The following is a 26,615-nucleotide window of genomic DNA, read 5'->3' as shown; positions in this document are numbered from 1 at the left end:
ACAGTGTTGCTTTTTCTAAGTGAAGCCCATAGAGAACATGCTCAGATCAGATTTCTTCCCGCCAAGCTAGCTGACTTCCTGCTGGCTCTCTGCAAAATCATACAGCTCATCTATACTTTCCAAATGTCAGCAGACCAGATGGAATATACTCGAGTGATAAACAGAGTCCTTTTTCACATTAGTAATAATAATAATAATGGATTGCATTTATATAGCGGCCCCTCAAAGCGCTTTACAATACCACTATTCATTCACTCTCACATTCACACACTGGTGGAGGCAGCTACAGTTGCAGCCACAGCTGCCCTGGGGCAGACTGACAGAAGCGAGGCTGCCATATCGCGCCATCGGCCCCTCTGGCCATCAGCAGTAGGCGGCAGGTGAAGTGTCTTGCCCAAGGACACAACGACCGAGACTGTCCGAGCCGGGACTAGAACCAGCAACCTTCCGGTTACAAGATGAACTGCCAACTCTTGAGCCACGATCAACCAAATTAAGAGAAAAGTTATTTTTGGGTCATGGAATCAAATTGTAGTAACATGGTGTGGCCACTATGGCAACAGCCATGAAGGGCTCTAAAATCACCTCCATGTTAACTTTATAGCTACTGTGACATCATTTTGCTTTGATGCTCTGATTTTAAGACCAGGAGTGATCGTGCTTTTGAGGCTTTTGTGGAACAGCCTTCCTCAGACAGTCAGGTCGGCTCACGTTGTTTGTTTTATGAATGCTGAAAACTCGATTTTATAGGTTAGTGTTATTTGAACTGTGAAGCACTTTGTAGCTCTGTGTTTTGAAAAGTGCTATATAAATAAAGTTATTATTATTATTAATGTTGTTATTATTGGGCATGGTGGTTAGCACTGTTGCCTCACAGCAAGAAGGTCCTAAGTTCAATTCCACCGTTCCAGGATCTTTGAGTTTGCATGCTCTCTCTGGGTACTGTGGCTTCCTCCCATAGTCCAAAGACATGCAGTTAGTGGGGATAGGTTAGTTGCCCATAGGTGTGAATGTGAGTGTGAATGATTGTCTGTGTCTATGTGTTAGCCCTGCTACAGACTGGCGACCTGTCCAGGGTGTACCCTGCCTCTCTAAGACAGCTGGGATTGGCTCCAGCCCCTTGCATCCCTGACAAAGGATAAGCGGAAGAGAATGAATAGATTATTATTATTATCATACATTGTTTTTCAACTCTACCTAATCTTTTGTGCTGTTGTTTCATTCTCTTTTTCAGTTTTTTTGTTTCGATTTTACTGGATCCAGAATGGAATATATTTGTGTAAGATGTGAGTGCTAAATTATGACTTTAGTGATAATTGATAATGATGATAATTAGTGACACAGATTAATGGAGGTGAGGCCGAGCAGACAGGTAGTAGCTACTTTTAATAAGTGAGTTTATTCTTGAGGTATAAAATGTCCAGCCTCAGTATATTTGTCAAAGATCTTCTGAAACTATATTATTGTGAAAAAGTTATTTTTTCCCAGCTTCTCAAAAGGTGTTTGCTTAAAAGCAGCTTGTTTGTAACTGCAGTTGGTTTTTGTGTATCGATGCCAAGAACCTGAAAACTTGGCAGATAAGTCCTGAAAAGTTGATTCTGTTCATCTGGACGTAGCATTTTCACCACTTTCACCACACTGTACTGTTTATTATTATTATTAGTAGTAGTAGTATTAGTATTAGTATTAGTATTATTATTATTACCTGGATGCGCGAAATATCTATATCCAGGTGAACAGAATCAACTTTTTGGGACTTCCTTGCCTGGATGATTGAGCCTGCATTGAGACTTGGCAGATAAGGTTTTACATGACATTGAATTCTCATTTTAATTAACCAAAAAAAGATTTTTAATCAATGAAAATCTTCTTTTTTTTCAGGCTGTTCCTGATCGAGTCATCACATCGCTACCGTACTTCGTCGTGAGAGGCTGACATTGTTGAAGAGATACTGAAACCCTCTGAAGCAGGTAGGATCGCTTTTGCAGAGTAACTTATGGTTTCTTCCACCGGGGGTCCAGAGTATGACTGTTCTTACTGAGTTTTTTCTAAATGCACCACTTGAAACCCACTTAAGCATAGGAATGATCAGAGGTCTGGGGAGAAGCTACAGAAGCTCCCCTCTCTCTCTTCCTACCTCTCTTTCCATTTCTCGTTCATCCTCTGTGGTAATTTCAGATCCCGCAGGCAGACACCTGCGTCTCTATTTGATAAATATTGAATCTTCCAGAATTGAAATGGATCTTTAACAAGGCTAACACACGGACAAATACAGCACACACACCACCCGCACACTCATAATGCCTCTGTCATTCTGAAGCCAGCACAGGTTAGAAGGTTACTGCTGTACTTTGTTGCACATCTGTCAGTTTTGTTGCTGTCTGACACACACACACACACACACACACACACACACACACACACACACACACACACACACACACAGAAGTGATAGCTACATGCGTGTTGCTAATGTCTGTGTGTTTGTGTTTGCCGTTACAGTGGGGCAAAAAAGTATTTAGTCAGCCACCGATTGTGCAAGTTCCCCCACCTAAAATGATGACAGAGGTCAGTAATTTGCACCAGAGGTACACTTCAACTGTGAGAGACAGAATGTGAAAAAAAAATCCATGAATCCACATGGTAGGATTTGTAAAGAATTTATTCGTAAATTAGGGTGGAAAATAAGTATTTGGTCACCTCAAACAAGGAAAATCTCTGGCTCTCACAGACCTGTAACGTCTTCTGTAAGAAGCTTTTCTGTCCCCCACTCGTTACCTGTATGAATGGCACCTGTTTGAACTCATCATCTGTATAAAAGACACCTGTCCACAGCCTCAAACAGTCAGACTCCAAACTCCGCCATGGCCAAGACCAAAGAGCTTTCGAAGGACACCAGGAAAAGTATTGTAGACCTGCACCAGACTGGGAAAATCAACTGTGGGAGCAATCATCAGAAAATGGAAGACATACAAGACCACTGATAATCTCCCTCGGTCTGGGGCTCCACGCAAGATCTCATCCCGTGGGGTCAAAATGATCATGAGAACGATGAGCAAAGATCCCAGAACCACACGGGGGGACCTGGTGAATGACCTGCAGAGAGCTGGGACCAAAGTAACAAAGGTCACCATCAGTAACACACTACAACGGCAGGGAATCAAATCCCGCAGTGCCAGACGTGTTCCGCTGCTGAAGCCAGTGCATGTCCAGGCCCGTCTGAAGTTTGCCAGAGAGCACATGGATGATACAGCAGAGGATTGGGAGAATGTCATGTGGTCAGATGAAACCAAAGTAGAACTTTTTGGTATAAACTCAACTCGTCGTGTTTGGAGGAAGAAGAATACTGAGTTGCATCCCAAGAACACCATACCTACTGTGAAGCATGGGGGTGGAAACATCATGCTATGGGGCTGTTTTTCTGCCAAGGGGACAGGACGACTGATCCGTGTTAAGGACAGAATGAATGGGGCCATGTATCGTGAGATTTTGAGCCAAAACCTCCTTCCATCAGTGAGAACTTTGAAGATGAAACGAGGCTGGGTCTTCCAACATGACAATGATCCAAAACACACCGCCCGGGCAAGAAAGGAGTGGCTCCGTAAGAAGCATTTGAAAGTCCTGGAGTGGCCTAGCCAGTCTCCAGACCTCAACCCCATAGAAAATCTGTGGCGGGAGTTGAAAGTCCGTGTTGCTCGGCGACAGCCCCAAAACATCACTGCTCTCGAGAAGATCTGCATGGAGGAATGGGCCAAAATACCAGCTACTGTGTGTGCAAACCTGGTAAAGACCTATAGTAAACGTTTGACCTCTGTTATTGCCAACAAAGGTTATGTTACAAAGTATTGAGTTGTATTTTTGTTATTGACCAAATACTTATTTTCCACCCTGATTTACGAATAAATTCTTTACAAATCCTACCATGTGGATTCATGGATTTTTTTTTCACATTCTGTCTCTCACAGTTGAAGTGTACCTCTGGTGCAAATTACTGACCTCTGTCATCATTTTAGGTGGGGGAACTTGCACAATCGGTGGCTGACTAAATACTTTTTTGCCCCACTGTATATTGACAGAGCACGCGAAGAATGTGTGATGAGCATGATGCTGTTTTTTGTACGCGTGTGTGCGTGTACATGTTTAGATATCTTTGTGTGGACAGAAAATTGGCATGCCACTATACTTGTGGGGTCGCTTATGGGGACAAAACAGCCGCCCCCACAAGTTTGATGGCATTTTTCTCAAAATGTGTTTTCATTGTCAGTGTTACAGTTGGGTTATGGTTAGGTTTAGCTAATGGTTAGGGTAAGTAGCTAGGGAAAGCATGTCAAAGAGGGGGGGGGGGGGTTAGGGGAGAGTTTTGTATATTGATAGAAACTGAGACATATAAAGTGACACGATGAGTGTTTGAAGTTGTATAAAACATGAAACTGGTCATACAACAGGTACAACGTGTTAGCGGTTACAGACAGGTTGTTGGGTTTGTTAGCACGGGAAGTGCTGATTGAGCTTTTTACCTGTAAGCAGATAAAAGCCACTATGACGATACCAACCTTTACTTTAGTTCCATCGTGGTGCCTCATGTTGAGCTACTTCGATGGTGCAGTCTTGGTGTTTTCACCAATGAGTGAGGTTCGGACATAAGTGAGACCCGAGGGAAACCCTACATCCTCATAATGAGGCAGGCACACCTTAAAGCACACCCTAAGGTTACAAATGAAGTTCCCCATAAACATTGCAGACTTTAAATCATGAACTGAATGATTTAAAGTCTGCAAACAAAAAAAAGAGAGAAAAAAAAGGATTTTATGCCATGAATGGAAAAATCTTTTGGGCCAGTAAGAATCTGGTGTCAAACCAATCAAACCAACTTCAGCCCAACTACAGTTTACACTCCCTGAGTACAGACTGCGCCCTGCTGTTGCACTCAGAGTGTAAACTGTGTGCGACATTTGTGCTTTGGATTTGGGGTGAGTGGTCTTTTGAGTGGAAAGTAAAATGACAGCATTAAAGCCATGAGTTTGTATTCATCTCTAGATCTGCAAACCTTGCATTTCACATTTTGCCTGTGATATAAACAGAGCATTAGCACAGTGCTCTGTTCCGGTTCAGTTCGAGTAGGCACCACATAATAATAATGTGCAGCATTTTCACACCTGTGCAGCAGCCTGATCTTTCACATAAATGACCTCACTGAGCATCATTTGAGAGTGCACGTTTCAGCACAATTGGACATCAAATTGTTTTTAACCTGCCAGCTACTGAGCATGAAGTTCATGTAATATCAGATTGTGTGCCTGTGAGAATAGCTCAGTTAATTGCTTGCAGTGGCTGGCTGTTCTCTGTCCTGCATGCTCTATCCTGCCTTTAACCCCTTTAATAATAAACTCAGCGCTACTGCTGATTGCAAGAAACAGCAGAAAGCAGAGAAAGAAAGAAGAGAGACTGCATGAAACTCAAGACGTGTGGGTAAATTATAACACCAAAACTGAGGACTAACTACAATGTGGTGTCTGTTTTACTGGAGTTCTTTGTGGAGCATCTTACATTGTACAAGGTTAGGTATAATAGCACCATGAATATCAGTGTGAAGGTATCCTGTCTGTGTCCTGTGTTGTGTACCCTTATATTGTATATTAGGCTCATGCTGACCAAGGACACATCTGTTTGCCAGCACAAAACAAGCGTTTCAAGGACGTGTGCTGCCTCTTAAAGCAGAGGTAAGGGCAGTGTAAGCATCTGCAGCAGCAGCTATAAAGCAGAGCAGACCAGCACTGCAGCTTCTCAGCAGTAACAATGGTTTTATAGGCAATGAAAACTTATAGTGGATGGCTGCTAATGGTGTTTAGATGAGTCTACCAGAAGCTAATAGCACTTATGGGATTTAGAGTTTGAGAAGGGAAGGGAGTGTAAAGGCTTCTCGCTTCATAGGTTGTTGGATTATTATTAGCTAGTACAAACTTTGAAACTTGGAAATAATCCCTTTTATGCTATCAGAGTCATCAAATGCCAAAATATAGACTAGGCATGTGTGTGACAAGTAGACTCTTACAGGCCTTCACTAGACCTTCGTTCAGGTTTTCTCCTCTTTGAAATATTGTCTCTGTTGCAGCAATGTTCTCGTCTGTATTTGTAACAGAACGTTGTAAACAGGCAATGCAGGCGTGAGTGAATGCAAACCTGCAAGGGAGGACTAACCTGACTTTGTATGTGCACAGCACAAAGAGCCAATCATTGCTGTTGTATTTAAAGTCTGGTTTAGTTACTGAGCAACGCGACTGTGGACAATATTGGACCCTGTGAAAAAGGAACGTCTCTAGTCCACGTGGGTGAAAGATTGAACCCTTGACACCAACAGTGAGGGGATCTGATGGTTGTGTTATTCAGTGAGAGCATTTTGCTGCCATGGTTTGGGTTCTCTTGGCCGCTGAGACAGAACGGTCATTGCAAGTCAAATTATTATATACACCAATTATTCTGTCCTGAGTGGAATGGTTTCTCCCGGGATGATAGGACATGAGGCCCCACTGAATGCTCTGATGACGGTGAAGATTATCACGCAACGTCATCGGATATCTGAATACCTGGGAGATTTCGAGCGTCTGTCAAACCACCAAGCACCGACATAGCTTGTGTTTTCATTTCCATTAATTTGTCACCTGTTCGTGTTTTTGCTTGTAAGTGCTGAGGGAAACAATCCTCAGCTTCTAGGAAGGATTGTGTTTCACCGCCTTTCATCATATATAATGTATCACAGGATTCATTTTTTAATGATGTGATTGCTTTTTAGTTGGTAAACAAATTTAGATGCAAAATGAGTGAGTCTCTTTCCCCAGAGAGGAGCGACGCATTCAGTCAATATCCACAAATGACAATTTGACTGCCAATTGCTCAATTCAAAGCACAAAACCAACCCTTCATTGCTGACTGAATGGGTTTTTCAGCTGCATCCCAGAGCAGCTTCCCTTTGTGACAAAGATCTTTCACAACGGCTTAGACATCATTTAAATTTCCTGCAGGCTTCAACAATTCAAAGACCACTTTTTCCACCATTGTTGTGTTAAACTTGACTTTGCTTTTGTGGACATGCAAACTTTTGCGTGCTAGTTTGAGTTAATCACACGGCAAGTGTTTACAGTTTGGCTAATAGTAGCTTGGTGTGTCTAGGAAGTAGAGCTTATTAGAATGAAGACTAATGAAGATGAAGATCATTCATCAGCTGGCGTGAGCAGCGTTAAAGCAGGATCTAATTTTAAAACTGCAAATTGGGATTCTCTCCACACGGTGGGCAGCTGTAGCTGCGGTGAGATACAGAACAGAGCGATGACTTTGACTGTATGTAGCTTTTAATGCCAATATTATACATAAACAGTAAAGACTGATATATCTTAAACAACACATTTTTGAACATTCGCTTGTAAAAGTTTCAGTATCTTTTCTTCGAAACCATTTTGATTGGAGCTGATTTTCACATTTTGTCTTTTCATTTGCAGAGATTTGGAGCAATAACAGGTTTTCTCCAGGAAACTGTGAATCCCACTGTCTCGTCTCTCTGTGTGTCATTTGTACGCTTTGTATTCATTTGTACTTTGTGCTCGCTTCTCATCGTTTGGAATCCATTCAGATCTTTTCTTTCCCATATCATGTAGCCACATTAAAGATGCCTCTTTGCTATTAAACATTAGAGGTTTTTGGTTGCAAATAGGAGCCCCGGCGTCGAACAATAGTGATGAGCAGGCATGCTGAACAAAAGCATCTCAGTCAGAGAGGCAGATTTTAGTTTGCTGCTAATGGGGACCAGCACTCGGAGACTTAAAACCATCATCTCCACTGGCTTAGAACAGAAACCACAGGGGAGGAATAAATGAATGAATTGAGGAGCGAGCAGGAGAGAAGCGGTAGGAAAATAAAGGAGGATTTAATAAACGAAATGGAGGCGATAAATTTGTGAAGACTGTTATTAGAGCTCGTATTGTATTCTCTAGGTTTGGATTTCACAACTCTTGGTTGAACAATAGAACAATCAAGCTTTTTATTATCAAGATGTGTTTCCTGCGTTGCTCACAGTCGTCTCTGCCTCCACAGCACATTCATCTGTTAAAAACGGTCGTCTGCAGAGATGTAAATGAAGATATGGAGCAGCAGTGATTATTGTCGCCCTACATTACCAAACACATTCTTAACACAGTTGTGGTGCTGAATATCTTACAGCAAAGTACATCTGACTATATATAGACTGTATATACTGTATATATATATATATATGTATATATATATACATATATATATATGTGTGTGTGTGTGCTAGTGCTGTCAGCGTATTAATTAACGAACTAACACGTTGACGCCGTGCAGCCCCACACGGGGCGATCCGCGATAACTCGCTCATGGAGATTTGCCGTGTTAATGCGGTTGTGGCGTTAACGTCATTTTAACACTGACAGCACTAATATGTATACATATATATATATATATATATATATATATATATATATATATATATATATATATATATATATACATATAATTTTTTTTCTTTGAAGCCAACAGGAGAAGGTCTCAGTTCATATCCAGTTAGTCATATGGATACTTTATCCTTGTCAGTATTGCTTATTGTTAGTAATAGTTAATGCTGTCCGTGTCTGACGCTGGTAAACCTTTTATAAAGAAGCGTATTTATGCTCTTCAGTTTTTGTCACGACACCAGAACATATTTTTACTGTTAGTTTGTCTTTAAAGGACACGAGCTGCATTTTCTCTTCAGATGGAGGCAAAATGAAATCCTCCTGATATTCATTCACACATTTTGCCAACAAGCTGTTTAAAACTCCTCTTAATCTGCCAAAATTTCAATTTGTTTCTTGTGATTTTTCAAGAGGGATTCTTGTTTTTGGTCTTCTCTGATCCTGCATTACTCCCTGTAGAGAAATTCAGTGTTATCTCTTCTTTCCCACAGCTCGGTCAGAGTTAAGCTGCTGAACATAAAGGCTACAGCCTGTGGGGATTCATCCCTCAATTCAGCAAAGGTGTGCAGAGGAAAGAGCACTCCCTATGCCCCCAGAACAAATAAATCAGAGAGGCGTGCTTTGGAATAAGTGCGAGGATTGAGGGAAAGCTGCCAGACAGTGATGTTGAAAGAACAAAAAGTTTAGATGCTCTCAAAGCTCCTTCACCTGTTCAAGTTATCATCTGACTCCCACAAGACAGAAATCCAATTTGGCATGTAAAAAGTAGGCTTTGATAGATTGCATGTTCCTGTTTTTCCTGCAGATTTGTTGGTGTGTAAAGAGCGCAATAACGCATCAATGTTCTCACACCATCGGTAGAAGAGCTTGTTAGCTGATTGTTTAAAACGAGTGTGTGTTGTAGACTGTTTGTCTTCACCAAATTCATGAAGCCAATAAGATTTTTTCAGTCCCACAGCCTCAGAGAGGAATCCATTTAAGACTTAGGGGATTCTGGATGGCGGTGTTGGTAGAAGATCTTTGCTAAGCTTGTTTGCACCTCATTTGCTGTGTGTTCTTGGGTATAAGCTGCAAATTCTCTCTGAAAGGAGGCCCTACCTGTAACAACTGAGCCCTGAGTTATGCTGTGTCTTGCTGAAGGACACTTCAGCAGAGCAGCTGTGTTTGTCACTGAGATTTCAGTTCTTCTGGCTGAATGGCTCGTCCTCCTGCCCAAAGTGGCACAATAAGAACGTCACAACAACCCTGTAGACACACAATGGAGTTTGCTCATAGTTTTTTTTCTTCTCTCCTTTTTTCAGCTCCATCTGTCTTCTTTTCTTTTTTTTCTTGTTTTTATAGCATTTCCTGCTCATTCATTTCCTGCAAACCTTGTTTATGTTACATAAGTGAGCAGTGACAAAGTCGCTTGTCTCTCTGGAGAGAAACATCTCTGCTCTCCCTCTCTTAGCTTCGGGTGTAGCTGCACATTGCGACGCTGCATCTTTTATGAATGGACACCTCTTTATCTAAGAAGTCTGTTGAGGCTGACACATGATCGCTTCCTTTTTTGCATAAATTATTTTCATGTCATTGTAAGAGTCGGAGTTCCCGGCACGGCGCACGCAGTAATGATTTGGGAGAAAAAGAAAAGCCAGAGCTTGTCAAGAGTTAAAAACTTGCCTGCAACCTGCCCCAGTCTGAGACAGGAGAAGGCGTTAGACATCGACAGGAAAATTCTCCAGCGTCAGAATCATCAAAGTGTATGCCACTGAGGTTTGAGGCGACAAGCCAACAGCTCTGAAGATCCTGCCACCACACAAGCCCAGAGAGGCCAGAAAGCATCAAAGCCTGCAAGACTGAGGAAAGTCCACTTTCTGAGAGGGAGAATGTAGGGGCAGCATGGTGGCACTGTTGCTCTCTCTGAGTGGGTTCTCGTCGGGTACTCCGGCTTCCTCCCACAGTCCAAAGGCGTGACGTTAGTGGGGATGGGTGAATTGGTAACTCTAAATTGCCCATAGTTGTGAGACAGGCCTAACACTGTCTCTATGGCTGTATCCCAATTCAGGGTCTGCAGCCTTAAAGTACGCAGCCTTAACGGTCCACAAGGGCGGCGTACTCAAAGACCGCTGAGGCCGGAAGTGAGAGGCTTGTGAAATGGGACGGTCTAGCCTCCATTGCGCTGCCCAGGTTGCCTAGCAACCGTGACACTAACAGCTGGAAACGTTTCATACAGCTTTGTTTGACAGAAATGAAGGAGAAATCTTTTGTTCATTTGGTTGTTTGTTTCTACATGAGCTTTGATTTAATAAGTATCTGAGGCTGAGACCACAGGACTGTGAAATCATGATTATTGGGCTTCACTTCTGTACTGAACAGTCATTTAAGATTAGCTAGTAAATAACAAATAGCCAATGTTGTTCATGAGACTAAAGTCATCTCACTTTGCTAATGTAAATATAGCATGGCCAATATTAAAGTTATCATTTCAATCATTATTAGTTATAACAGCAGTGAATGACTCTGTTTCAAACACTGAGCTTCAGTAAAGATTCAAGTTGCATTTATTTATATTTCCTGTCACCTTAAATCTTCACTCAAAGACAGGTTTCTTTGACACTGTATATATAACTGTGTTATATATATGAGAGACAAATATTGTTCTTTTAATATGTTGGCATTACTACATTTGTCTCAATGCTTACTTTAAATATCCATGAAATCATCACATTCTCTTATAGATTAAAGTCAACGATTGAACTGGTATATTTTGTATTGTATGTATGTATTGTATTTATATATTTATCGTATATTTTGAAGTAAAGGCTTTAAAACCAAGTTAGTACAAACATCACTAATGTCACATAACTTTGCCGACATGTGGCCAACAGGAATGTTTGTTCTTCGTTATTAAACATTCACACATAAATAAGTAATATTCAGTACTTACTTTTAAAACTTTACTCTTCGGCCGCCCCTCTTCCGCTGTTTTTTTTTCCGGCAAAATTATCCACACTCACCGCCGCGCTATGCATTCTGGGATATGTTGGGCCACGAAGTCTACACCGCCACATCCTTAAAATTCAGTGAAATGAAGGACACATTTGAGGGCCGCATTTCGAGCAGCCTTTGAATTGGGACAGCCTTCGTCGCGTCGCTGTGACGTAATTGGCCTTAAAAAGCGGCCTTTATTAAGGCTGCAGAGCCTGAATTGGGATACAGCCTATGTGTTAGCCCTGCAGCAGACTGGCGTCAAATTAAACATCCAGCTCTGTGTGGAGCCGGTCTGTACCGTGTTGCCTGTTATCATTAGAGGTCTAATGTAATGCCGATGTGCAGCAAACACAGACTCCATTTCGACTTGTTCTTCAAATTTTTTGGCACATAATATTTTGTCATGTGGAAAATCACCTGACAGGCTCGAGCAGCACTTGATTATCACCTCACCTGGTTTTTTTCTTGCTGCATATAGAGCCCACTCACGGTGAAGGTGCAGCTTTGAAGTAGAGGTCTCTGCTCTTCATCATCTTTGTTGTTCTTGATGCAGTGCCCCCCCCCCCACACACACACACACAGCTGCTAACAGGCTGGTGAATGGGTGTTTTCACCGTGCACTTTATAGTGGTGATTGAAAAAAAAATCACATCAGTGCTAATTAATCCCTGTAATGATCCTGCTGGTTCCTGACAGCAGGGCAAATACTGCCAAGTGTGCTTGTCAGATAAGATTGTTGAGTGCTGTTAATATTCTGGAATACATGTACCGCCGTTACGTATTTAAAATACAAAATATGAGTAACTGTATTCCGTTACAGTTAAAAGGTGGTATTTAGAATACAGTTACTTTGTTGAAATAAATGGATTACACGGCGGTACTTTCCTGTTTCATATTGTGGCGGGTCAGGACTGTTTGGCTTTTGTTTGACATGTTCTGTTGTTCCAGGTGGCAGTGTTACGGTTGCCATGGTCTCTGCGACTGTGTGTTTCCTGGGTGAGAGAGCGCCTTTATGTTGTTGTTGTGCTAAGCTAATAGGCAGAATGCTACAGACATAACACTAAAGAATGTAGCCTCATGGGCAGTGTAGTCCGTGCTGCAGGGAGAATGAACGGCCATACCCGTTATGTGTCTGTGAGCGCGAGGAGGGAGAAAAAGGAAAAGTACGAGCTGTCATCAAGCAAAAACGGGAGCTGGAAGCATGTAAATATAATAATAACCACTGCAGCCAAGAAGAGTGCCTGACGAGCCCAGCTGTAAGTAAGCTATTAAGACTCGACTGTACGCTGTGTTCGTGTTTTCCTCCGAAACAATAAGTTCCGTTGGAGCAGCCTTTCGACGCCTCTCTCTGTCTCAAAGTTGACCCAGACAACAAAGTAAAGCTAGTTTTCGGCTACGAGCCGACACGAACCCGACGTATCAGCCAGAGGTCCCTTTACTGCAGTTCGGAGCCGCGGACCTTCAGTAACAGTAATAAATCACAGCAATAGTACATTCACGTAGTTGTAAACAGCATGATAACATATTAAGTAATCCAAAGTATTCAGAATACGTTACTCTCATTGAGTAACGTAACGGAATACGTTACAGAATACATTTTAGGGCATGTAATCTGTAATCTGTAGTGGAATACATTTTAAAAGTAACCTTCCCAACACTGTCTTCAGTGTACTTTTGACTTACTTCACTGGTTCCTGGTTAGGACTAGATCCTTTTAGGACACCGTGCAGTGATGTCTTAGACAGGTCTTTTATTTTTGTGTCAAGGTTTTCAGCGTGCCAGTGTCCCTGTGCACAAAGCGCCACTTTGTTGTGGTGGAACTTGACAGATCCCTGACCTCAGTCCCATCCAAGGAGCGTCTGTGTGTGCGTGCATGCTTCGTGTTGCTGTCTGCACCTGTTCACTTGCATCCAGTGTGTGTTTGGCATAATGTGAGTGTGTCTATTGTGTTAATCCATCAGCAGAAAGGCTTCCCCTCTGGGTTTCCTCATTGTTGTTTAACTGAGAACTTTTCCTCTCAGTCAGCACAAACACACACAAGCGGAGAGAGAGGGAGGTGCATGCTGTTTGCTCAGGGCCAGAAACAGCACCTGGACTGAAGCATCCAGCTGAATTCACCACACTTCCAAAGCTGACAGCTCACTGCACAGACCACTATTTTTATCTCCTCTTCTTCCTCTTCTTTTACTTGTCTGTCGTCTCTTCCATTCACTTCTTTTCTCTTTGTTCCTCTCCACCTCTCCCTCTTCTTGCTCTCTTAGTGTCCAAGTCTTTCTTTTTGCTGTTACATGGTGCGGTCTTGAGCAGGGAGCATTTTTGAAAACTCTTCTCACTGTTGAGTTCAAAGCTGACATTGACATTCGGCGCTGGTGAAGGAAACAGGCTGAAAATTGATTGATATGCGTGCTGCGTTGGCTTTAAATCAAACTCCAAAATGCCGATTCTGTGCAGCGTAGGTCGTCTTACGGCACGTATAGAGTCGTGTTTACTGTGACCGTTCCAGATACTTAATTTATGAATTACAAATCCATCCCTGTGTTCATTTAGCCAGCGTAAATGTAATCTTTCAAGTTTCTAATTATTCTCCACACATCCCTGAAGGCCTTCCTCTTATTCAAGGGCACTCATTAATCAAACACGCATGTGAACATACACTTCACATATGCAGGCAGTGAGAGCCCAGGGAACAGATACGGGAAGCATGCACAGCGTTGTGGAAATACCATGAATACATTTACAACATAATTATAAATTCTCACAGAAAACACTGCTGCTGGGAAGTATGTAAAATGTGCCGTCTCTAAGTATGAGAATCTCAAGTTTCGAGCCCAGACTTCTCTGCTGCCATCCTTCATTTCATATTTTCTTTGTCAGGTTGCTATTCATTCATTCATGTATGCATATGTTGATGTATTTAGCCTTTGCTCCAATCTCTTAACAGACTGCAGTTGCTTCTCTCAGTCAGCATTCAAGTTGTTCTTCCTTTTTGAGCCCTATTCATGCTGTGCGATCTTAGCTTAAAAGATGGGAAACATGAAATATTCATGCTGGAATCTCTGGTTGTGAAAGTTGGTCTAAGTTAAAAGGAAACAATATGTTGTTCATTTATTTATTTGTTTTCTGTTTTTTCTTCTGTGGCACTGAGGGACTGAGGCTAACAACACAACACACTCTTTACAGATTTTCAGCCTAAAAAAAGAATTAATAAATATTCCACTACTGTAGATTCCTACTTATCACACTTAAAATAGTTTGCTGTGAGGGTTGGTTTAGGAGGTTTCTTTTTTCTTCTTCTTTTTTTTTTTTTACCAGGCTGTGAATGTTTAGTTGTACTGTAAACGTGGCCGTTTTTATGTGGCAGCCAATGGAGAAAGCCCTGCTTTTGTAGCCACTGGCTGAAGGAACTACAGCTCACTTTCATGTTGTCAGTCTTGGACGTTGCTGCTTGACTATAACGCAACACAAACAAAAAGAAGCAGCCACATCCTCCTGGATCTATTGAGCTACTGCACCTCTCTTCTTTGCTTAAGCAGCATAACATTGGGTTTGTTTTTTTAGTTTAGGACAGGGGTGGGGAACTCCAGGCCTCGAGGGCCAGTGTCCTGCAGGTTTTAGATATCACTCTGGGTCAACACACCTGAATCAAATGATTAGTTCATTACCAGGCCTCTGGAGAACGTCAAGACATGTTGAGGAGGTAGTTTAGCCATTTAAATCAGCTGTGATGGATCAAGGACACATCTAAAACCTGCAGGACACCGGCCTTTGAGGCCTGGAGTTGGACACCCCTGGTTTAGGATATCCAAAATTCACTGAAGATAGGCTTTATCTATTTATCCAGATAAAAACAGTTTTCCAATTTTCTCTCTTTTGTGATAAATAATTCCACATAGAGTCAAGTTTGCTCTCCTTATGCAGCATGAGTTTATTGCCTCAGTAAAAAGCTGTATTTACCGTTGCGCCACATCACATGATCTTATACACGTTTTGGAAAAGAAACTTATTGATACGCTCTATCTGTCCTTTGATCAGAGTCAGTGAAATCTCATAAATCATTACAGCCGTGTGCAGTGCTGACAGTACAAAGGAAACAGATTTTATTTTAATGCAGAGGACAGCACGCTTAAAAAATAGATTAAGCAGGTTTTGATGTTTTACTAATTGCTGTACTTGTAGTTGAGGTAAAAATGGAGAAAAGTGTTTTAACCGGGCAGGAAGGAAACACATTTTGACATATTAAAGCTCTGAAAAATGTTTTGACATTAAGAGGTGCTGACAACATGCTAAAGTTAGTGTTTAATGTAATTTTTAGGAATATTTCGTCTTTTGACTCAGTGCTAAGGGTTTTTACATATTTGACATAATGCTAGAATAATCCAGAGTTGTTTATATTTAAATATTAAAGTCCCTGATCCCAACAACAAAATGCTAAATCTTTGTGCTCTCATTAACCTAGATGTGGATGACAGACCTTTTGAAGTCCTTTTAATGATTTATTTTTAATGGCCTTTTGTAGTTAAAGCAAACACAGCAGCAGACGAGCAGCCAAACATTTCTGTGTATCTCTGTGTGTCAGCTTCTCTGCGTTTGTGTGTGGTTTTTATACATGTGCGTCCGTCTCCATCGCCGTTTCTGTGAGGCGATTCTGTCAAGACGTGACAGAGTGCAAACAAAACAAGTGTGTTACCTGGTGCTGTGTGACACCTGTCGGCTACCATCCACCGTCCAACCTCACAGTCAGACTGACCTTTCCAAAACAACAACAGCGTGTGTGTGTGTGTGTGTGTGTGTGTGTGTGTGTGTGTGTGTGTGTGTGTGTGTGTGTGTGTGTGTGTGTGTGTGTGTAATTCTGTCCTGCTGTGTTGAGTGTGTGTGTGTGTGTTCTGTTTGTTCTGCTCCTCGAGTCTATGCTCAGCACCCTGCATACCTACAAACAGACACACAGGTAGACAGATGGGCAGGCATGTAAGAAAACAATGGAAATTTCCATGACAGTTTCCTTCATACATAATCTGATGGTCTGCTGGAAAAACAGCTTTCCTGTTTCCTTCTTTTCTATCAAATATATTATTTTCCAAAGACAGATCTTCATATTCATTTATTATGAGTTTCAGATAATAGCGCTGGTGTATGTACTAATAATCCCTCTGAACCAAAAGCTTAGCTCTAAAAGTTCAGGTTGTTTTTTTGTGTGAATAAAGGAGTACCTGAAGTAGCTTCTTCTGTATCTTCTTGTGAGTCTGGGAAACAAATGACTCTTTCACCTCATGATTATACTGTTAAGTCTTCAGCGTGTGTCAAACTAATGTGACTTATAGAAACAAGTGCTACCTGTATTGCTGATATGTTGTTACCAGTGAATGAGGCTGACATTGGCCAATAGACTGGTTAATCTGATGCATCATCCCTATTTTCTTCTACTCTTGGCTCTACAGCTGTGGTACAATTTTCATCTCAGGTTGGCTTTACAGGGGAGGAGCTAAAGTCATGCAAAGCTACTCGAGTCAAAAAAAATGTGGCATTGGAATTGAGCATAATATGTTAATTCTGACCAAAAGTTTTAAAACCATAGTGGTATATTTATTGTAACTGTCCAAAAAAAATGTAAACATATCTTCCTGTGCCTTTTCCCCGCTTAGTTTATCCACTGCACCGACTTCATCATTAACTCCTCCCGATCGACCATATCTGGCAACCAACTCATTATCTCCCCACTGGTTTCAGACTGGGTATGCATTAAATATGAGATTCTGTGCCGCTCCTTGGTGTTTAGATGGTGTTCACACAGTACTGTGCATATTTACAGATCAATCAGATAGTCCATTGTCTTATGTTGAACAGGTTCAGCAGCACTGTCATTTTCTTTGCAGGTTTTGTTAATAAAATAAAATAAAATTAGAAAAACAGATAAAATCAAACTGCATTCTTAATGCTTTGGTTCACCGTGGTCAGTGTGTTTCTGTGTATGTCAGTTTTATTTATTACTTTCTTTTTTCATCTTTTTTGTTTCCCGATTGAATGGATTTGATTTGGACACAATGGACTTGATTAAGGAGTCATTAAAGATTAAGGTGGGCTGCTTAAGCTCTTAATTGCTATGGAAAATATTAAACTGGCATAAACAGCCAGTCAGCCCTTGCACATAAATATGAAAACATATTTGATGTTAGAAGGAAAAGAATTCCTATGGATAGACTGAATTTAGTCATTGAACCTAAAGCACTAAAATCTTTGGGTTTATGTCTATAAATAACATCTTTAAGCGTTACTGGTTTACAGGTTTGACTGTGTTTTCTGGTTTATTTGACTCTCAAATTCAAATTCAAATTTTATTTGTCACGTACACAGTCATACACAGTACGATATGTAGTGAAATGCTTGGACAACTGCTCGTGACCTAAAGAAAACAAAAAAGGAAAAGGCTATGAATAAGATAGGAAATAAATATGAAAAATTAAAAAGGGTAAATTTAACTAGGAAGGAATAAAATATAAATTAAGGTTAAAAATGAAATAACTGTACAACACAAATTAGAATGAAGGGTAAATTTAACTGGGAAGAATAAGATAAAATATATAAATTAAAGTTGAAAATAAAATAACTGTACAACAAAATACACAATATAGAACTATATAAGAATGTATGAAGAAATCTAAATATAAATAAATATATACACAATAACAGCAGCTGTACAAGTATTAACCGGAAATGAAGAATATAGTGACCAGTGTTGTGCAAAACCAAAGTCCAGAAAGTCCAGTGTGTGTGTAAGAACCATATGTGTGGGTCAGTACTGTGTGGTGGTGTGATTGAGAGACCGTATCGCCTGCGGGAAGAAGCTCCTCCTCAGTCTCTCTGTGTTGGTCTTCAGGGAGCGGAATCGCTTTCCTGACCTCAGCAGAGAGAACAGTCTGTTGTTGGGATGGCTGAGGTCCTTCACGATCTTCCTGGCCTTGGTCCAGCACCGCCTGCTGTAGATTGAGTGCAGGTCAGGGAGCTCGGAGCGGATGGTGCGCTCAGCTGACCGCACAACCCTCTGTAGAGCTCGTCTGTCCTGCATGGTGCTGTTCCCGAACCAGGTTAAGATGTTTCCCGCCAGGATGCTCTCTATGGTGCACGAGTAAAAGTTCCTGAGCACCTTGGAGGGCAGTTGGAAGTCTCTCAAGCGTCTGAGGTGGTAGAGACGCTGTCGGGCCTTTTTCACCACGGTGTTGATGTGACAGGACCATGACAGGTCCTGCGTGATGTGAACTCCGAGGTATTTGAAGCTGTCCACTCTCTCCACTGGGCACTCGTTGATGACGGGGGTCTGGTAGTTCCTCTCCTGCTTAGTGCTGAAGTCCACTATCAGCTCCTTTGTCTTACTGACGTTTAGAAGGAGGTTGTTCCTCTGGCACCAGTTCTCCAGATTCCTAATCTCCTTCAGGTAGGCCGTCTCGTTGTTATCAGAGATCAGGCCCACCACGACGGTGTCGTCAGCAAACTTGATGATGGTGGTGGAGCTGGTAGTGGCCACACAGTCATATGTGTACAAAGAGTACAGCAGGGGGCTCAGAACACACCCCTGGGGGGCTCCAGTGCTGAGCCCCACTCTCCTCATGTCAGCAAACTGACGTGTCAGTTGGACCGTAAGAGTTTAATAAACCGTCACCGATGGCGTTGGTTTCTCTTTTTCCACCCTCTGATCTTCATAGCTTGATGTGATGGTTTGGTTGAATGGAGATTCTCAGTGAGACATACTGAAGCGGGAAGCAAGGCACCAATACTACTTCCCACCTCAAGACTGCTATTTATAGAGGAGGTGTGATGTTTATTATTTGTACTGTGGTATGTACATAAAAAATGTGTAAAGGTTTATTAGATACTGAAATAACTCCATGTAATCATTAACCGGTAAATGGTAAATGGACTGATTCTTAAATAGCGAATTTCAACCCTGAGCACTTGTCTCATTCACACATTCACACGAGCACATTTTTATTTGCTATGTATTTAAAATTCAACAACTTGGTGTTGGTATCTTGCCCAAGGATATTTGGATATTTGGCATGCAGATTGGAGCAGCCAGGGATCGAACCACCAACTTTCTGATTTACCTTCTCTTCCTGAGCTTCCACCTCAACTACACTAAAAGTAGAATCCATTTTCTTCTACTTATCTAGGCTGTGGAGCCAGGAGTCTATACACTGTATTCCAAATTATTATGCAAATTGTGTTTAAGAGTCATAAAGACTAAATAAGTTGTTTTTCAATTAAACCCATGGATGGAATTGTGTCTCAGGACTCTTTGTATCACTGAAATCAATCTCGGACACCTATGATCATTAGTTTGCCAGGTGAGCCCAATTAAAGGAGAAACTACTAAAGAAGGATGTTCCACATTATTAAGAAGGCCACAAATTTCATGCAAAATAGGAAGGAAAAATGATGTCTCTGCTGCTGAAAAGCGTGAAGTAGTTGAATGCCTTGGACACGTAATGAAAACCTTAGATATTTCACGAATATTTTAGCGTGATCACCATAATGTTAAAAGTTTGTGGCTGAGTCAGAGCACACATGGGTTCGTGCAGATAAAGCCACAATGATGAAGGTGTCCGCCAGATGAATACATCAGATTAAGAGAGCAGCTAAAAGGCCATCACAAAGCAGCAAACACATATCTGAAGCTGCTGGTGCCTCTGGAGCCCTGTGAACATCAAGGTGTAGGATCCTCCAGAGACTTGCAGTTGTGCATAAACCTCACAAGCAGAAATGGCTGCTATCGGCATAAAAGGAGAAGAATGTGGTCCCCATTCTTCCCTGACTTCAGTCCTATTGAGAACCTTTGGAGCTCAGGGATCCAAACAACAGCTCTGGGAGGCTATTCTGACATCCTGCAAAGACATTCAAGTAGAAAAGTAGAAACTTTCCAAAAAGGTCCATGGATGCAAGAATTGTAAAACTGCTATCAAATATGGGGTCCTATGTTAATATGTAACTTGACCTGTTAAGATGTTTTTGATTGAAATAGCTTTTGATTTCAGTGAAATTGATCTTCTAGTGCTGCAAATTCAACAAATGACCATTTTCAATTCTCTACAACCTATAAAATCTTTTGAAACTCTGTGTGCGTAATAATTTTCTAAAAAACATACTGTTTTAATTGGGAGGTTTGTTCAGTAGTATTTGAATTATACTCTATTGGTTGATGACTCGAAAATTATGCCAACTGTCATTTGAATTGACTATTTAGGAAAAACAGAGAAAAATATCATTTGCATAATAATTTGGAACCCGGTGTAGAGATATTAAGACCTTGTTTTCCAGGGAAATATCAACACATTCCTAAGCCAGTCAAGAGACACGAATCTTTCAGCATGTCTGGAGTCTGCCCCAGTTGGACATGACCAAACCACTTTAATTATGAAGGCATCCTAATCAGATGCCTGAACCACCATATCTATCATACAGAGGAACAGCGGCCCTCCTACATAACCAAGCCCAGACACAATAGCTAACTCCTCCCTTGACCACAACTGGATAGTATACAATTGTAGTATCAACATCACTGCAGAGACTACATGTCAACATTCATTGACCAAGATAGTTGAACTCTTCAACTTGAATAGGCTCCCCAACCAAGAAGATAGAATCCATCCTTTACTATGTGAAAATCATGGCCTCAGACTTGGAGGTGGTAAATCTCATTTCAGCCATTTCACAGTCAGCTAAAAAACCACCCCATGGATGCAAATCATCATTCAGTGAACCCTCTCCATAAATCACCTCCCAAATACAGTTGAATAGTTTGATTCCCAGAGTGTTCCCTGGAGCTGTTGTTGGGGGAAATTTATCTTTGGTAGGCCCAAGAAAAATTGATCATGGGTATGGAGTCAGTCTGAGGGCAAAAGACACTAAGAACAACAAGTCTAAGAGACTAACAGACTTGCGTCACCCTTAAGGTTCAATGCTACTTTATTTATACACGAAGTTATATTTGGTTTCCAGAAAAATGAAACACAAACGCCTATTTGAACCTGACAGACACATATTTGGTATGAATTACATAAAAAACAGTTCCTTCTAAGTTTAGTGGTGGTGGCAGGGACAAAGCTGTTTTAGGAACGATTTGTCCTGCATCTTGGAACTAGAACCTCCGTCCCAAGGGAAGAAGCTGAAATTCATCCCGTAGAAGATGAGAACCATTGTTAAAAATGGATAAAGCCATCTGTTGCAGCTGTTTAGAGTACAGGGAGGCTAAACAGGGCTGTGACTCACCTCTCAGACGACTGGAGCATCTCACTATCTGATTCGGTGAGTTTGTCTCTGTGACAGAGGTCTGACCAAACCATGCCACCAAACAAAAAGATAAAACAGACTCAATGAAAGAATGATAAAACAAAGTTAAAATTGTTCTGTCAATGTGAAAATAATCAAGTTTCCTAACGCAGTAAAGGTGCTGTTGGACCTTTTTGCAGACCGATTTCATCAAAGTTCAGTTTTTCATTGATTATGGTCCCAAGATATTTATATGATTGCACTCGCTCTATTTTGTGACCCTGGAGAAAGTCTTGAAGCCCGATATTATTGGCTTACTCAACGAGGCCCAGTAGCACTGAGAATGAGCCACACTGGTCCACTCTGCTATGGGTCACAGGAGTTGTAGAGGCTGGTGGTTTGAGGATCGAGCAGCAGTCAGTTGGGAGGATTGCCAGTCCGATCTCTGACTCTTCAAACTGACTTCAGGGATATTGAAGAGTAAAATGTTTGATGTAAATCTGATTCTATAAGCTGTGCCAGAAGTTTTAAATAAATGCATTTGCAGGGGTTGCAAAAAGCAAACACTGATTAATGGCAATTTAGCTTCTGAAAATGTATGTTTTCTTAAAAGAAAAACAGCTGCTCATTCATCAAATTGTCAGCTACCAGCAAATTCTTTGTTTAAAGCTACATTTATAATTTAAATTGCCACATGGAAACTAAACCGTTTACTAGAACTTCTCCTGTCTTTGCACTTTTTGTGTTTTTGTGCAAGCAAACCACTTTACAAGACAAAGGAATTAGAAGGAAAGGAATAGCCTTGCCTTTACCTTTTGTGCTCTTTTTTACCAATCAGTTTCAAAAAATATCACTGTAAAACCTTAAAAAGATCAAATTGAAGTGTTTTTCATTTCATTTTGTTTGCGGCATCGATTGGCTTCGCGTGTGGCCGTGACTTTAGTATCTGATTCAGCGTGTGTTCACGCCTTTGACAAAGAGCCTGTAACGTATCTGTGGTGTTTACATTCCAGACACCAGCAGGCATCAGCACCTTTTTAATAACAAGGCCCAGTGTGCCCATATCTTTGATGAATAGTCTCATCCATACCTTTATTAAAAGTCCCGGTGTGCGTGCTCGTCTTTGATTAAGGGCCTCATATTTGTACGTATCTGTTGGTTAAAAGGCCCAGCGTGTCCATACCTGTAAATAGTTGTTCACTGAATGTCTTCTCCTTTGTGAAGTGATCTACTGTATGTGCACTGTTCTTAAATATGTGGGTACAGTTTAGTGTAAAACACGTGTCTATTCTGTTTTTACCATGTTTTCTGCTTTGCGTGTTTCTTTCTGGTAAGCACCAATAACTGCAAGTGTGTTTAAAGCATAAATAAATATGTTCTGTAAAGATCAAAATTATCATTAATAAAATAAACAATAAAAGCAAAGGCAAAAAAAAAAAGAGGAAAATTATCATCCGCTTAATTTGAAAGATTTGTTTTCACCACTCAGCAGCTGTTGCTGCTGAAAGGTTCAGTAGCTCTAATGTCACATGTCGAGGATTGTTAACAGCATTTTTTTAATTCATCATTGTAGCAAAAGAGACTTTATTTATTTTATATTGAGTGCATACTGCTCACAAATTAACAAGATTAAAGTTCATGTTGATGAGATGGACGTGAGAAAGTCAGATTTGCCTTATTTATCAATAAAAGTCCGATTTTCAGTGAATCCCAGATTAATTTAATAAAAGAAGGCAAAGTAAGCAACTCTCCTTCAACGTATCTCCTCAAAAGGATGACCAAGGTGTAGTAAGCTGCCCCTGACTGCAGCGGGGAAACCTGGTTGATTGTTAACGACAAAAACAATCCTTTTCTTTGCACTCAGTAGGTGTTTAACGATATGAAAGGGTGTGATGTTAAATGACATGTGAAAAGCTTAAAATGACTTGACGAGTTGGGCAAAAAGTTTCAAACAGTTGCTAAGTTAGCAGTGTGGTTGTTATTATTATTAAATTTTTTTCTTTACTTTAAAACTAAACAGGAAACTCTGGCATTCTGCCTGCGCTGAGCCTGGCTGATGGGAACATTTGACACGGGGATGTGATAATCTAGAGATAAAAATGTGAGACAGGGCCATAAAATGCTTCTTTCCTGCTTCTTGATCCATTAAACACTGTGCTATAACAACATTAGTGTAATAACTCTAGAGCTGCTATTTCTAGCACGAGAGTCTGAAAACTTAGTTTTGGACTTTTACACATGTTTGATGTGTTAAAATAGACTTTAACAGTCACATTTCTCCCATTACAGCTATACATGATGGTCCCATAGTGCCGGAGAGAATAATGTTGGAAACTCTATCTGTTGTTTCATTATTAAGTAAAGTATAATTGCATTGTGCAGTCCTTTACTGTGTGTACCTGCAAATCTAAAGTTGTAGGGACAATGAGGACACCGCATCCAGTTCTGGCCTGTCGTTCACCCTGCCTGCTAGCCAGCCAGCTCTCCTCAGTGGCCCACTTCATATTTCTAAAGCCTCCAGTCTAATCAGACTAGCAGAGAAACAATGGTTTTAAACAGTATGAAAAGGCCACGCATGGTGTGTGTGTTTGTGTGTTTGTGTAAGCGTATTAAAGCAGTCAGTAATTACCACGGTGCGTTCACACCCACACACATGCAGGCACCAGTATTAAAATGGGACTTTTGTTTCATTGTATTGTTGTTGTATAATTTGCATTATAACCCACAGAGCTGGCCCACTTGATTCTAATCAGTGTGTGGCTTTGGATGGACTCCTTCTAGTCAACCACACTTTTGAAAGCTTAGTGGAATCAACAAAAGAGTCAAAAGTTAACCTGAATATTAGGAAACCAGTGAAAAAAATCAGATTATGAAAATGTTATTGGAGCATAATTGCATGATATTTTATGAGGACTATTAGCATTTCTAATGCTACAACGAACAGTGTAAGATAAGTTTAAGATCTCATTAAAATCCCAATGTTCTGACCTGTCCTACAACATGATCGAGCTGGACATGTGCAAGCTGTTGGATTTCTCTTTAAAACTAATCAAAACTATTCGTATTGTTTTGCTGCTGGTTCATGCAGAGTTTGCTGCTAAATCACACACCCAGTCAGCGACAGCAATGAGCACAAGTTCAGACTTTAATGTAGGAATGATGGTGCACTTAAAGACACATTTAGTTAAATAGCTAATCCCATAATATCTGCATGACATTATCAGCCGCGACAGTGACGGCTTTATTGCCCGTTCTAACCACACACCTTTTCTCATTTATGGCACGAAGAGTTTTTAGAGAAGAATGAAAGAAGATCTTAAATCATAGTCATTACTTTTCTCTCACTTTTTTAACATCAGACGTTTCCCTGTATAACATACAGTTGACAGTTTAATGTGCTTATTTTGATCATCTGAAATACTGTGCACTCATTACTTAACCTTTTCACAATACCATCAGGGACTATAGGTTCTGACTGTGTCACTATGGAATATTTACATCTCTCCAGCAAAAAGAAGTAGAAGAGGCCTGAATAAGTCTAGGATTAAGACACACCGGTGCTGGACAGCCCCTCAGACTGCTTGGAACAGCTGCAACATGCTACCCTGTTTACTTTAAGCTTAAAACTTTTCAAGTCTTTTCTAGTCTGTGTTGTATTCAGGCATCACCCATCCTTTAAGTAAATGGAAAATTTCCAGAGGTGAAAAAGTGGCTGACATGAACTATTTGCACTTTGTTTCTGCTAATGAGAAAAGGAAACATTTCCTGTTACTCCCCTCGAGTCGTAATAAAGCTCAACTTGTTCCTTGTGTTTTAACTGACATTTATTTCGGACAGGAGGATTCTTCGACATGCCTTAACATGTAATGATGTCCAACCACAGCCGATACAATGCCGTCAGAACTAATTAATAAAGCCCCTAAGCATTATATATGGCGAAACATTCCAACAAAACAATCAATAAAATACACATTACACCTCACACTGCGGTAATTGCACTAGAATATCACGCAACACTAGCATAATTACATACAACGAAAATAAACAAAAGAAAACATTTACCTCATTGGCCTCACTCAAAGGGAATAAAACTTTAATCCTTACATCGTGGGGAGGTCCAAAAAAGGCACTCTTTTATTTATCTTACTATTTACTATCTTACTGTGGACGTGCAAACCTCGTGGCTCGTCTCAATTAGCTTGCTGAGTGTGCCAGCCAAAAATACCCTCTTAGCAACAACAGACGGAACTATAGAAAAGGTTCCTATCTAATTGCACAATTAGTAAAAATAACACATTTAAACATATAAATCCAATGAACAAAACATGAATTACTATTGATTTATTTCTTAATATTTCAACTACTAATTGTTTCAACCTTACATATCTAATAAAATGAACTTAAATGCGAGAGTTGCCTATGACGGCAGCTACATTTCCCAACCTGATCCTCTCAACATTTCTCTGACTTCTTGTGTAAAAACAGCTTCAAAAACTACAAGGATACCAGAAAGAATTGGTCTTGTTCCTCGGGTTAACTTCACTTTACTTTAAAGGCGCAAAATGTAGACAGACCTGTTTGTGCTGTTAATGACCGACTGGCTTCACATTCAACGAATTCAATGTGAACCATTAAGAAGTTTGGAAAGCCAAAAGCCGGCACGCTCTGTGCACATTTAGCCAGTGTTACAAGCAGCCAATGCAAAACTAAAGGCCAAATCATGCAGGCATACAAAACTGTGACTCCACAAAGTGTTTCAGTGATCGTGCAGGCACACACTCCTCATTAGCACCCTCTCTCTCTTGACTGCACATAGCAATTACAGCTCTGTATTGAACACAATGGAGCTGGCAAGATGATGAATGGACAATAATGGAGTTTATAGGATGTGTGTATGTGTGAGAAAGGCTTCCATCTATT

At 40.8% G+C, this 26,615-nt stretch overlaps 1 protein-coding gene across 4 annotated transcripts in view; it reads left to right on the top strand.

Moving 5' to 3' along the window:
• Positions 1 to 26,615, top strand: part of si:cabz01090165.1 (leucine-rich repeat and fibronectin type III domain-containing protein 1-like protein) — a 413,549-nt gene that overhangs the window by 283,543 nt on the left and 103,391 nt on the right. For all 4 annotated transcript variants that reach the window (XM_014408969.3, XM_023152987.3, XM_014408967.3 and 1 more), the window contains one exon: positions 1,882 to 1,970. The gene's annotated coding sequence lies outside the window, so the exon portion shown is untranslated. The remainder of the gene's footprint in view (positions 1 to 1,881; positions 1,971 to 26,615) is intronic.

This window comes from Maylandia zebra, linkage group LG14, assembly GCF_041146795.1.
Source record: "Maylandia zebra isolate NMK-2024a linkage group LG14, Mzebra_GT3a, whole genome shotgun sequence".
Lineage (NCBI taxonomy): Eukaryota > Metazoa > Chordata > Actinopteri > Cichliformes > Cichlidae > Maylandia > Maylandia zebra.
This window is presented reverse-complemented; position numbering and strand designations above follow the sequence as displayed.